At 36.8% G+C, this 13,937-nt stretch overlaps 1 pseudogene; it reads left to right on the top strand.

Annotated features, from left to right (window-relative positions):
* The window catches only part of LOC123793156 (nascent polypeptide-associated complex subunit alpha-like), a 118,254-nt pseudogene extending 106,410 nt beyond the window's left edge, over window positions 1-11,844 (top strand).
* The last annotated feature ends 2,093 nt before the right edge of the window (window positions 11,845-13,937 follow it).

The following is a 13,937-nucleotide window of genomic DNA, read 5'->3' as shown; positions in this document are numbered from 1 at the left end:
GAGCTTCAGTTTCCTTATTGACTAACAGGGGAATGATAACATTAACCTCCTTACAAGGTTCTGGAAGGATTGCTAGTAATCCTTGTGTTAATTATACTAGTCTGCATTCATAAAAATCACATTAATCGTATTTCATTTTTTCATTCATTCATATCCCTTTTATTAAGTTCCTTCTACATACTAGGCACAGTACTAGACTCCACACTACAGTGATAAACAGACAAAAATAACTATGCTTACAAAATATTAAATGAGGACAGTTAATACCCAAGGTAAGAATATACAATGGTTTGGGGGCACCTGGGTGGCTCAGTCAGTTAAGTGTCTGCCTTTGGCTCTGGTAATGATCTCATGGTCCTGGAAGTGAGCCCCATTGGGCTCCATGCTCAGAGGGCAATCTGTTTCTCCCTCTCCCTCTGTGATCTCTTTCACTGTAGTTCTCTCTCAAATAAATAAATAAGATCTTTTTTTAAAAAAAGAATATACAGGGGCGCCTGGGTGGCGCAGTCGTTAAGAATCTGCCTTCGGCTCAGGGCGTGATCCCGGAATTATGGGATCGAGCCCCACGTCAGGCTCCACCGCTGGGAGCCTGCTTCTTCCTCTCCCACTCCCCCTGCTTGTGTTCCCTCTCTCGCTGGCTGTCACTATTTCTGTCAAATAAATAAATAAAATCTTTAAAAAAAAAAGAATATACAGTGATTTAGACAAATACTATGGAAAAATAATGCAAGAAATGGGTATAGTAAATTAGTTTTAACCCTCACAACAATTCTGTATGCTTTAGAGATCAGAAAACGGACATTTAGAAAAGTTAACTAAGTTACTCAGTATCACACAATCAGGACTAAAGGAGAATGCAAATCCAGACCATCTGACTTAATGGCAAGGCTATAACACCCCACACATATGGTAAGTACCATCTATAGTAATAACAATACTGAATAACTGAACAACCAGCCAACCACCCCACCCACTGAGTCCACACGCCATCTAATATCAAAAAAAAAAAAAAAGTGCAGTTTATCCTTAGAATTTCTCATTCAGGACTGCATGAAAAGATCCAGCTATTGTGTGAACCTGCCAGCTTCCGAAAGAGGAAATAGAAGAGACGTTAAGATCTGAGAATTAGTGAGCACACCTTCAGCCTGGGATTAAAAGGGTAAAAGGGATGTGAAGGAGGTAGAAATGAAGGAAAGAAGGAAATATGAGCAGCATTCATAGGAGGAAATGGCAATGTTGACAACTCAGGTTACCTAAGCAGTCATTCCAGTTGTGTTTCATTAAGAAAATGGTAAAATAAATAAATAAATAAGGAGGTGAAACTGACTTCGCATGAATGACGACAGTCTGGGTGGGACACCTGTCTCCACCACAGGGGGTGGAACTGGAGGAAAGGAGGCACAATTAAGTCATCGGGCTGTTTATCTATTTCTAAATCTTGAGCTCAGCTAAGCCAAATGGAGCACATACTCCACGGTAGGTGAACTGGGTTATATAAGACCAATTATAAAATAATAAATCTAGAGAATTCTGTATTATTTTCTTCTGAAAGGTTAGAACATTTCGGTACATTTTAGTCATACTGATACTTAAGTTTTGACATGGATGGAAGCCTGGGATTCCACTACCGGCCAGCCCCAGGTTTTTTGTCTGTTTGGTTGTTTGTTCACTGGCTTTGATATTCTCCCAAAAGATTTAAGACAGAAACGATTTACCTTGGTTTGCAGATGGACAAACTAAATCCCAGAAAGACTAAATGTCTCGCCCACGTCTTGTTTTAGCTGGTAGAATCGGTGCTCGAAGTCTGTTTTTTTAATGCTTTGTTATTAATTTGCATCACTTGCTTCTTGTTAAGAAAATTTAATTTTTAAAGAGATTATATGTGTCCAAGTACATAGTAAAACGTCTGGTATATTTTGTATGCATGCAATGTGTTTTTATCTTTCACTTAAAAGACTATTTTATTGCTGTAAGAACACTTTATATGACATCTGCGCTCTTAAATTTTAAGTGTATAATACATTGTCATTGACCATAGGTTCAGTGTGTCTCAGGAGCTCAATGTATAGCCAATTATATTGTATATATTATCTTCTTATATACATAATATATATTTAATATACGTAAACTTATTATGTAGCTAATCTCTATCTTGCTTAACTGAAATCTCATGCCCGTTGATTAGTAACTACACATTTCTCCCTCCCCATAACCCCTAGCAACCACCATTCCACTCTAACTCCGTGAATTTGACTATTGTAGTTGTCTTATGTAAGTGAGATCATGTCATGGTGTTTATATTTCTGTGACTGACTTATTTCACTTTACATAATGTCTCCAAGATTCATCCATGGTGTCACATATGACAGAATTTAACTCTCTTTTTAAGTCCGTATTGTATTCTATTATATATGTATGACGTTTCTTTCCCTAATCATCTATTGATATTTAGATTGTTTTCACATTTTCACTAATGCGAGTAGTACTACCATGAACATGGGATTGCTATCATCTCCGAGAGATCCTGATTTCAATTCTCTAGGATAACCCAGAAGTGGGATTGTTGGATCATATGGTAGTTTTTAAAAATTTTTCAGAAAACTTTATACTGTTTTCCATAGCAGCTACACCAGTTTGCATTCCCACCAACAATGTATAAGAGTTCTAATTTCTAGGGCACATGGGTGGCTCATTCAGGTAAGCACCAGACTCTTGATTTTGGCTCAGGTCATAATCTCAGTTGATTTTGTAAGATGGAGCCCTGTTTTGGGCTGCCTGGGCAAGGAGCCTGCTTAAGATTCATTCTCTCTCCCCCGGCCCCTCCCCTTTCTGCTCCCGCATGCATATCCACGTGCTCTCTCTCTTTCTCAAAAATAAATAAATAGGGGCGCCTGGGTGGCTCAGTCGCTAAACATCTGCCTTCAGCTCAGGGTGTGATCCCAGAGTCCTGGGATCGAGCCCCACATCAGGCTCCTCCACTGGGAACCTGCTTCTTCCTCTCCCACTCCCCCTGCCTGTGTTCCCTCTCTCGCTGGCTGTCTCTCTGTCAAATAAATAAATAAAATCTTAAAAAAATAAAAATAAATAAATAAATAAATAAATAAATAACAATTAAAAAATAAAAATATTTTTTTAAAAATGCGTAGTCAGTGGAGCGTCCGACTCATGATTTTGGCTCAGACCATGACTCGGGTGGTGAGATGGAGCCCCAGGTCCGGCTCCCAGCTCAGCATGGAGGCTGCTTGTCAATCTCTCTCCTTCTCCCTCTGCCACTCCAGCTCATTCTCTCTCTTTCTAAAATAAAAAATATATATATTTTTTAAAAATAAAGTAAATAAATAAATCTTTAAAAAATTCTTTCCCTCTCCCCTCCCCTCTTTCCTCTCTCCCTAAAAAATTAATTAATTAATTAAATTTTAAAAAGAGTTTTAATTTCTCCATTTCTTCACTAATAACTGTTTTTTTCATAATAGCCACCTTAATAAGTGTGAGGTAATATCTCATTGTAATTTGATTAGCTTTTCTCTGATGATTAGTGATGTTGAGATTTTTATAAGTCTGTTATTCGTTTGTGTATCTTCTTTGGAGAAATGTCTAAGCTCTTAATCCATTTTTTTAATCAGGCTATTTGTTATTTTACTATTCCATTATATGAGTTCCTTATGTATTTTCCAAATTAATCCTTTGATTTGCAAATATTTTCTCCCATTTCATAGGTTGCCTTTTCGTTTTGTTGATTCTGCTCTGCAGAAGCTTTTTAGTTTGATGTAGTCCCATTTGCTTATTTTGGTTTTGTTGCCATGCTTATGGTGTTGTACCCATGAAATTGTTACCAAGATCAATGTCATAAAGGTTTTCACTTATTTTCTTTCTTGAGTTTTACAGTTCCAGGTCTTATGATATATCTTCAATTGATTTTGAGTTGATTTTGTGTGTGATGTAAGATAAGGGTCCAGTTTCATTATTTGCATGTGGATATCCCAACACCATTTGTTGAAAAGCTACCCATTGTATATTCTCGGACGCTTGTTGAAGATCAGTTGTCTGCATATGCATGAATTTGCTTCTGGGCTGTCTATTCTGTTCCATTTGTCTATGTCTGCCTTTATGTCAGTACCACACTGTTTTGATTACTATACTTTTGTAATATATTCTGAAATCAGGAGATGCAATGCCTCCAGCTTTGTTCTTCTATCTCAGGATTGATTTGGCTATTTGTGGTCTTTTGTGGTTCTTTGTGAATTGTAAAAGTTGTTGTTGGGTTTGTTTGTTTTTGTTTGTTTGTTTGTTTGTTTGTTTAGAGAGGGCGACAAGGGGCAGAGGAAGAGGGAGAGAGAGAGAATCTTAAGCAGGCTCCATGTCCAGCATGGAACCCAACACACAGCTCAATCTTACAACCCTGAGATCATTTCGACCTGTGCCAAAATCAAGAGTCAGACGTTTAACCAACTGAGCCACCCAGGTGTCCATCTATTTTTGTAAAAAAATAAAACCCTTTGTGATTTCAATGGAATAGCACTGAGTCTGTAGATTGCTCTGGGCAGTATGGACATTTTAACAATATTAAGTCTGCCAATCCATGAACATGGCATGCCTTTCCGTGTATTTGTTTCTTCTATTTCTTTCATTAATGTTTTGTAATGTTTAGTATACAGGCCTTTCACCAACGTAGTTAAGTTTATTCTTAAGTATTTTATTCTTCTTAATGCTATTATAAATGGGACTTTTTTTTTCTAATTTCCTTGTCAAATAATTTACTGTTATTGAATAGAAACAAATGAATACTGTATGTTGATGTTGTATCCTGCAATTTTACTGAATTCATTTATTAGCTTTAATTCTTTTATGGACTTGGAAGAGTTTTCTATATATAAAATCATGTCATCTGCATAAGGGACCATTTTAATTCTTTCTTTCTGATTTGGATGACTTTTATTTCTTTTTCTTGCCTAGTTGCTTGAGCTAGGATTTCCAGGACTATGCTGAGTAAAAGTGGTGAGAGTGGGCATCCTTATTTTATTCCTTATGTTAGAGAAAAGGCTTTCACTTTTTCACTGTTGAGAATGATGTTTGCTGTAGGCCTGTCATTGATGGCCTTTATTATGTTGAGGTACTTTCCTTTTGTTTCTCTTTGTTCAGAGATTTTATCATGAGTGAATGAGGAATTTTATCAAACACTTTTTCTGCATCTATTGAGATAACCAGGTGATTATTATCCTCTATTCTGTAATGTGGTTTATAACATTAATTAATTTTCATATGTCAAACCATCCTTGCATCTAAGGGACAAAACCCACTTAGTATTGGTGTATGATCCTTTAAATATGCTGTTGAATTAGGTTGTCATCATTTTGTTGAGAATTTTTACATCTATATTCATCAGGGATATTGTCCTTTTTATGTATTTTTTCCTCCTGTGATGTCTCTTGTTTATGTTTTCTCCAGGGTAATGCTGGCATAATAAATGAGTTTGAAAGTGTTCCCTCCTCTTCATTTTTTGGAAAAGTTTAAGAAAGATTGGTGTTAATTTTTATTTAAATATTTGGTGGAGTACACAAATAAAGCCATGTGGTCCTGGACTCTTCTTTGTTAAGAAGTTTTTGGTTACTAATTCAATCATTTTACTTGTAATTAGTCTGTTCGGGTTTTTTATTCTTTTGTGATTCAGTATTTTATAGGTTGTGTCTTTCTAGGAATTTTTCTATTTCTTCTAGATTATCCAGTTGGTATATAATTGTTTATAATAGTGTCTTATGATCCTTTTATTTCTGTGGCATTGATTGTAACATCTCTTCTTTCATTTCTAATTTTATTTATTTGAGTGTTTTCTCTTTTTTTTCTTCTTTAGTCTAGCTAAAGCTTGTCAATTTAAAATAATAAGGAAGAGACATCCAGCTATTATATAGTTGGTTGCCAAATTCTGATATAGTGTGACTCTTCCCTCCCCTCCATAGTAGTCTGTGCTCAGAGGACTACGCCATGACCTGCTTCATCTGCTAATAAAATATTTTCTCTTCTAAAAAAAATTATTTTGCCACCATAATGAATAATTATTCTTCTCAATTGTAAAGATTTTACAACTACATAATTGGGAAGACATTAGAAAATTATCCTTCTTTCTTACCACTCTAAAAAAAAGATTTTTAGTCACCAGAATATTCAGCTTAAGTATCTAAGAAATGTCTCTCTCTAAGATAAGTGAAAATAACATAAATAAAGAGTAAATAATAGTATAGATAGGGAAAAATAAAGAAGGAAGAACTACTTTTATTGAGGGTAATTCTATTTAAAGATAATCTAATATCTTTACTTGAGATCATTCTATCTCATTTCATATCATGTGTTCTTACTTTAATGGAAAAATGCTTTCATTATAAATTCCCAGTGCTAATCAAGAAAAGAGATGGATAGATTTCAACACCTTTTAAAAACAAATATATGTAGTTGATAGTTAAATCCCATGATGTCTCTATGCTGGATTACATGGATGCAGAGGGAAGAAAATGGAACCCATAATTCAGAAACAAATTATTATTTTCATAGAACTCTTAAACAGGTATCTTTTTTAAAAAGCTGCTCCTCAAGAAATGACTAAATGACTCTTTAGGGAAGACCACAGTTCAGTATCTTTATTTTATTATAAAATAATTATTTTAAGTAACTGTGGATTAATGGAGGTAGATCCCATATTTTGTCAAATAAAGGTAGGATAGAAAACTAGGTGGAGAATCTAAAAAGTTACTTCGCTTGTTATCTGTTGTTGTATAACAAATTGCCCCCCAATTTAACAGCTTTAAATAACATTTATTATCTCTGTGAGTCAATATCTTGTTTTGTGGTTTAGTTGGGTGTTTATGGCCTAGTGCCTCAGATGTCTGCAATCAAGGTGTTGTCTGGGCTTGTGGTCATCTCAGCACTCAGCTGGAGGGGAGTTCATCTCGAAGTTCACTCGGGTAGCTGTTCACAGCTCTCTGGGTCCTTGCTAGCCGAAGGCTGGAAGTATCAGCTCCTGGCAGTGTGTGGCTTTCTACATGGGACTTCTCACATGGCTGCTGGTTACCCCAGAGTACAGATTCTGAAAGAAAGACCTCAAGACAGAAGCCACAATTTTTTTTAAAACGTGATATTTGAGTTGATAGCTTATTGCTTTGGCTGTATTCAATTTATTTTTTTTTTCCACCACATCTACTGCCTTTTTTTTTAATAATATTTTTTATTATGTTAGTCACCATACAGTACTGTATGGTGCATTCAATTTATTAGAAGTGTGTCACCAAATCTAGCCATATTCCAGCTAAAGGATTACACAAGAGTGTGAATGTGAGGATCAAGGATCATGAGGTGTCATCTTAGAGTCTGTCTACCACAGATAATACCTACTTATGACTCTCAGTGGTAATAGACACATTCTCTTTCCTCTTAAACATTTGAAAGCAGCTCATTGTCTTTGCTAATGTTTGGATATAGTCAGTGAATGAAAGTCAGTGGAACCCAAGGGTAAGGGATATAGGTAACTCTGATACTGTGGTTGGATTTCAAACCTCAGGGCTGACTGACTGGGGTATATCCATGTCATCTCGGTGGCATTAATTTCCTAATGTATAAATAGCAAGATTTGTCTTTTTATCTAATTTTCCCGGGTATTCACGAAGCTCACTCTCTCTTTTCTTTTGTTTTCCTTCAATTATATCCTAATGTTAATTCTTTACTCTTTGACCTTCATTGGAGGTTATTTACCACGTATCATCACTATCCAGGCAAACTGGGCAGATGAAAAGCCTAACAAAACGTCTTGGTCTCTGCTAGATATGACGTCTAATGAGAGAAATGAAGTGGGAAAGATTATTCCTTTATCCGATTATTTTTTAACCTAGCAAAATTTAACCATTTTTATCTGAAGTCACTAAAACCTTCTGTAGATTGAATTTCTCTAGGTACGCTCTTGCTACACATACTTCAGAAATAAATTTAGTCACAATAGAATCTAATGTTATTAAGAGTCTAAAATATGTATTTCGTATTTTATTCAAGAGGTTTGGCTGTTCTCGTGAGGTAAGAGTAAATTAACAGTGGGGCCTGGTTCTTGTCTTTTCTGCTACATTTAAATCCCAGTCCTAGTGACTAAAGGGTATAAACATATAAACATAAGCTCTTAATGGTTTGAATAAGGTCGAAGACAAAAAGTTCCCTCGTTAAGTTCTGCAGTTAAATACAATTATTTTACCCTGCTCAGTCTGCTTAATGTATCTTGTCACATGCTGCTCAAAATTATGCTGAAGAAAAAGGAATTAAGAGTGTAGAATTTTAATAGCATATTTTCTTTCTTAATTTTCTATTTTTAACTCTAAAACATCAAGTGCTATTTTGCTGCCATATTTTCTTCCTCTAATGACCTTAGCTAAATTCTAAAATTCTCACCCTCATTTGTGAAAATGTAATGATAAAGTAAACCAGTAGCGAAGTTGAATGGAATCCAGTTCTAAAATCCCTTGCCTCACTCGACTGCTTCTCAGACACCTGAAATGCGCTGCTTAATTTAGAAAGAAAAATTACAGTGAGGCTGCAATCCTGCCTTTCAGAGACAAGGGAGCAGGAAATGATTTGCAGGTGATTGAAAGGTGGTGTTTGCACTTAGGATTTCCTGAGCTTTCCAAATTTAACCTTGCAGCTTACCTATCTTTGATTTTAAGAATTAGATCCAACCCTTATTCTGGATATCTCCCCACTGTAGAACTGCATCTTGGCTGGGGATGAGACAAATGAAAGCTACATGCTCAGTCCTAAAAGAGAAAAGAGCAAAACAGAATGTGAAGAAAATAAATGAAGGCTACAGTTTAGCTTTCCTCTGAGCCAAGGACAAGAAGCTGCCTTCTCCTTGAAGTTAACCCTCGGATTGTCACAGAGAAATAAGGGACTCCGGAGAAAATTCTATTGCATTTGCCATTTCCAAGCAGAAAAATACAATTATAGAATAGATACATGAGAAACTTTTAAAAAATTTTTCATTGCAAGATGCTGTGAATAAATATGATAGAATTGAATGTAAAATATTTATGCATATATACATATTATTTGTATAAGTAAATGCCTATAAAGTGTGAAGCAAGGTAAAAATCTCATTCTTTTCCTAAGATGTAGAATAATGGGTTTGTTTTCCAGGTTAACCAATGCCTTGTTTTCTAAAAATAAATTTTATAATTCTTTGTTTAAAGGAACAGTCTGGAAAAAAATGGACTCTTGTCCACAAGACTACTGTTGACAATTCTTGCTCGAAGCCTCCTGTGTCTGAGTTCTGAATTAGCCAGCACAGTACATCCAGCAAGCTCTCGATATACATTGGTTAATAACTGAATACAGCTATAAAAGAAACAAGGAAGGGAAAAGAGATAGAGATGGAGATAGAGAAGGAGAGAGATGGAGGAGGGGGAAAGAAGAAGGATATAGAAGACACAGGAAATATTTTATCCACTGAACATGACATTTTGAAAAGCTTTCTTCATTTGGCTTCCAGGAATACTACTTTTGTCTTTTTCTTTCTGCTTTACTAGTTGCGTCTTTTCAATCTCCTAGGATGGTTTCTTTTCTCCCTCCAATTTCTAAATATTGGAGTGCATTAGGGCTTTGTTCTGGGTTATGGATTTTTCTCAATGCATAGCCAGCTCCTACGTAATCTTTTCAAATTGCATGACTTTATTATACCAATAATCCTACCCACCCATCCAGTAGTTCTCTAAACTGAAGTACTTTCTTAAACTCTGGGCTCATGTACTTAACTTTTTTTTAAATAATAATATTTTTTTATTATGTTAGTCACCATACAGTACATCCCTAGTTTTTGATGTAAAGTTCCATGATTCATTAGTTGCGTATAACACCCAGTGCACCATGCAATACGTGCCCTCCTTACTACCCATCACCAGCCTATCCCATTCCCCCACCCCCCTCCCCTCTGAAGCCCTCAGTTTGTTTCTCAGAGTCCATAGTCTCTCATGCTTCATTCCCCCTTCTGATTACCCCCCGTTCCTTCTTCCCTTTCTTCTCCTACCGATCTTCCTACTTCTTATGTTCCATAAATGAGTGAAACCATATGATACTTGTCTTTCTCTGCTTGACTTATTTCGCTTAGCATTATCTTCTCCAGTCCCGTCCATGTTGCAGTAAATGTTGAGAACTCATTCTTTCTGATAGCTGAGTAATATTCCATTGTATATATGGACCACAACTTCTTAATCCAGTCATCTGTTGAAGGGCATCTCGGCTCCTTCCACGATTTAGCTATTGTGGACAATGCTGGTATGAACATTAGGGTGCATATGGCCCTTCTCTTCACTACGTCTGTATCTTTGGGGTAAATACCCAGTAGTGCAATGGCTGGGTCATAGGGTAGCTCAATTTTTAACTTTTTAAGTATACTTAACTTTCTACTTGATCTCTGTAGATCTCAAACAGCTATGTCAATGTCAAATTTTACCAGACAGAACCCTTGATTCATATGCCCTCCCCTCCCGATCTATTCGTTCCTCAATCTTCTCCATACCCACCAACAATACCACTTTTCTCTAGTGTTTCAAACTAAACATTGAAGACATTATATTTCTTTTCTTTTATTGTATGACAAAACCATATGAGTTTACATTCGAAAGAGATACCAGATTTTATCATTTTTTACCTCGTCCATGTTATCACAGTAACTTGTTCAGCTTGTTCAGCAGGAGTTGCCAGGGCCTCAGGCTGAGGCAGGGTCTGGAATGGAATCTGACAGTGATGAACCAGTACCAGACTCCAGGAACAGGATTCCACACGGGCGACCACACAATAAGCCCAGCGGGCAGCTGCAGCTGAGATCGATGTAGAACTGGTCAGTAAACCAAAACAGAGCTGAAGTGAAAAGAAGGCACGAAAGACTATGTCCAAACTGGGTCTTTGACAGGTTACGGGGGGAGGAGTCACCATCTGGAAATCTAAGATTATCTTTTTATTGGGCGCCTGGGACCCAGTTGGTTAAGTAACCGCCTTCAGCTCAGGTCGTGATCCTGGAGTCCCGGGGTCAAGTCCCTCATCGGGCCCCCTGCTCAGCGGGAAGTCTGCTTCTCCCTCTGGTCTTTTCCCTTTCATGTTCTCTCTTTCTCTCATTCTCTCTCTCTCAAATACATAAATAAAATCTTAAAAAAAAAAAAAAGAATATCTTCGTCGTCATCACAAAACCAGATATCTAAAAGAGCCAAGTGCTGAACAGTAACTTCCTGTATGATACCAGTTTGTTAGAAAGAAAGGAAATGCACGTACATATTGTGTTTGACTACATGCGTAAGATACCAGAGGAAAATATTAAAATGATAATCGTGGTGGTTGTTTTTAGGAAGTAGAAATGGGGAGCTGGGAAGCAGAGGGCTTTTACTTTTAACTCTATACCATTCTGTACTGTTAGCATTTTTTCGGAATTAACAAACATAACTTTTATTGAAAATTAAATTCTGTGGAAAACCCCCAAATCCATTAAAAAATAAAATCTATGAAAAAAAAAATAAATAAATAAAAGAGCCCAGCTTCAGATACCTACATAGTTTTTGGGGAAGGATCAAGGATTTATCTCAGCAGGCACAACTAGCAACTACTGAGAAATTCAAAGTTCAAGGTAAAGCTGTCTCAGACATTCAAGAAAACACACAGACTCCAACGGTACAAGAGGACAGTGAAGAGGAAGAGGTTGATGAAACAGGTGTGGAGGTTAAGGACATAGGATGGGTCATGTCACAAGCTAATGTGTCAAAAGCAAAGGCAGTCCAAACCCTGAAGAACAACAGTAATGATATTATAAATGCTATTACAGAATTAACAGTGTAACCATCTGAAAATGAGAACCTATTTTTGGTGTTTCAAAAGAATAACTGTAGCTTGGTTTGAAATTTGTATAGTGTTTCAATCATTAATAAAGTTATAGCTTGTTGTTAGATGGGAAAAAAAATAGGAGGCATAACCAGAGCACAAAAGTATACTCACTACTGATGCCAGTGAAAGTAGAACCACCATAATTCACTCAGCCAGTGATCAGTGATGAGGCAGAGAGAAAGACTGAAAAAATGGCCTGGCTTCTCTCTTCCTTCCACTTGTCAGTGTCTCATCGAGCTGTCTCATAAAAAAGCCTAGAAAATACAGTACCAAGGCAGAACTTGAGAAAAGAAAGAATGGATATGAAAGCCGTTGGGTCAAGGACCAATGAACTCTGCCCCTAACTCCACCCCACTATAGCTTTATGTTCCCCCAAAAGCAAGAGTGAACCACATGAAATAGAACACATATCCTGCCAAGCGCCTACTCTCAACCTTCCAACAGTTTTACATCATACCCTAAATGAAATACCAAGTTCTAATCATGACCTATGATGTTTCACATTACGTAGCCACAGTCTATTACTCTAATTTCTTCCTGCCTTTCTCCTTTGCCTCACCTCATTTCAGCATGTAGCTTTTCTAGGATTTCATTGACTATGTCTAGCAAACTTCTTCCCCATCTTTTCCAACTGTTTGGTAAATTATTCCCCTTGTTTACTAGGCTTGTTCCCAGCTTCAGTCAGGCCTGTGTGCAAATATCACCTCTCCACAGAGGACTTCTCTGATCATTTTTCCAAAATACTGACTCATCCACTAATTTATGTCTCCTTACCATGCGTAATTTTTCTTCTTAGTAATATCACTACTTCACCATGTTGGGGAACATCATGGAAAAGACCTGACTACCAAATGACCTGTGAGCTGAGTGGGCCCTGGCACCTGGAGGCTCCTTATTCCATTGACTGTCCTTGGAATGTGGGTTCCACAAGCCTTTCCTGTACCCAGATGCTTCTCCGAGGCCAGAGCCTTGAGATCAACATGTGGTGTTGAGAACCCCTGTATGATATATGTGTGACTGAACCCATGAAGGCCCCTATTTAAATTTTTAAGATTTGGCAGGTGAGTACAGGGGTCAATTTGTCTTGCTGCCACCCACGACAAGCCTTGTAGGTAAGTTCCTTTTGCTTATTAAAACTGCCACTTCCCAATCTACAGTGGCCTGCCCTTTCTTTGGTGTCTCCCTGCCCTCTGAGTATGAGGGCCAGTTTCTAGTATACCTGCTAAGCTCCTGATAGGGTTGTGAACCAATACACAATAAATGGAATTCCTATTTGTTTATTGTTTTCCTTCCTTACTAGAAGATAAGCTTCCTAAAGGTATGCCTTCACTTGTTTATTAACATATTACCAGGGCTTAAATCAGTGTCTAGCAAATAACAGGAAATCAATAGATATTTGTTGAACAAAGGAGCAGAAATAAATTTCTTATATTACCTCTGTGTGAATTTTTTGTCTTCACTTTCAAAATTGGCTGTAACCCAACAGTTTCTTTTGAAGTGAATTATTTGGAACTGAGAATATATTTTAATAGCTCTATCAATGGTAAGGTGGTGGATAGATTTTCAGATGATTCCACTTGGAGTATGGCTATGATATTATCAATTCAAATCAAAATAAACAGAAAATCAAGCAGTTATATTATTGGTATTTAAACAATATAAATTTTTGAATGCTGATAATTATGAAAGCTACTTAATGAAAAGAAACATATAAATTCTCACCTCACATATAAATTTGAACATAAAGTAATGTTTATGTTACCTAGTCAAAACTTCAAACCAAAGAGGAAATTTGCCTTCCAAAACAAACCTGTGAAAGGTCATCCATTCTGTATGAAGATGTCTAATGACAAAAACTAACTGCACTATAAGGCACCATCCCCACCAGATAAATTTGTGGAAGTTCACCAGTTATTTTGGGGAAGCCACCATGTTCCTCCTAAAATCTTTGCTTTCTATGTTAAATATCCTAATTCTTTCAATCCATTCTCATACAGCTTGATTTTCAGACCTCTTGACAGGTTAATCACCTTCCTCTGTATATACTC

The sequence above is a fragment of the Ursus americanus genome, chromosome 13, assembly GCF_024610735.1.
Source record: "Ursus americanus isolate L20-20 chromosome 13, mUrsAme1.1.p, whole genome shotgun sequence".
NCBI classification, from domain to species: Eukaryota; Metazoa; Chordata; class Mammalia; order Carnivora; family Ursidae; genus Ursus; species Ursus americanus.
This window is presented reverse-complemented; position numbering and strand designations above follow the sequence as displayed.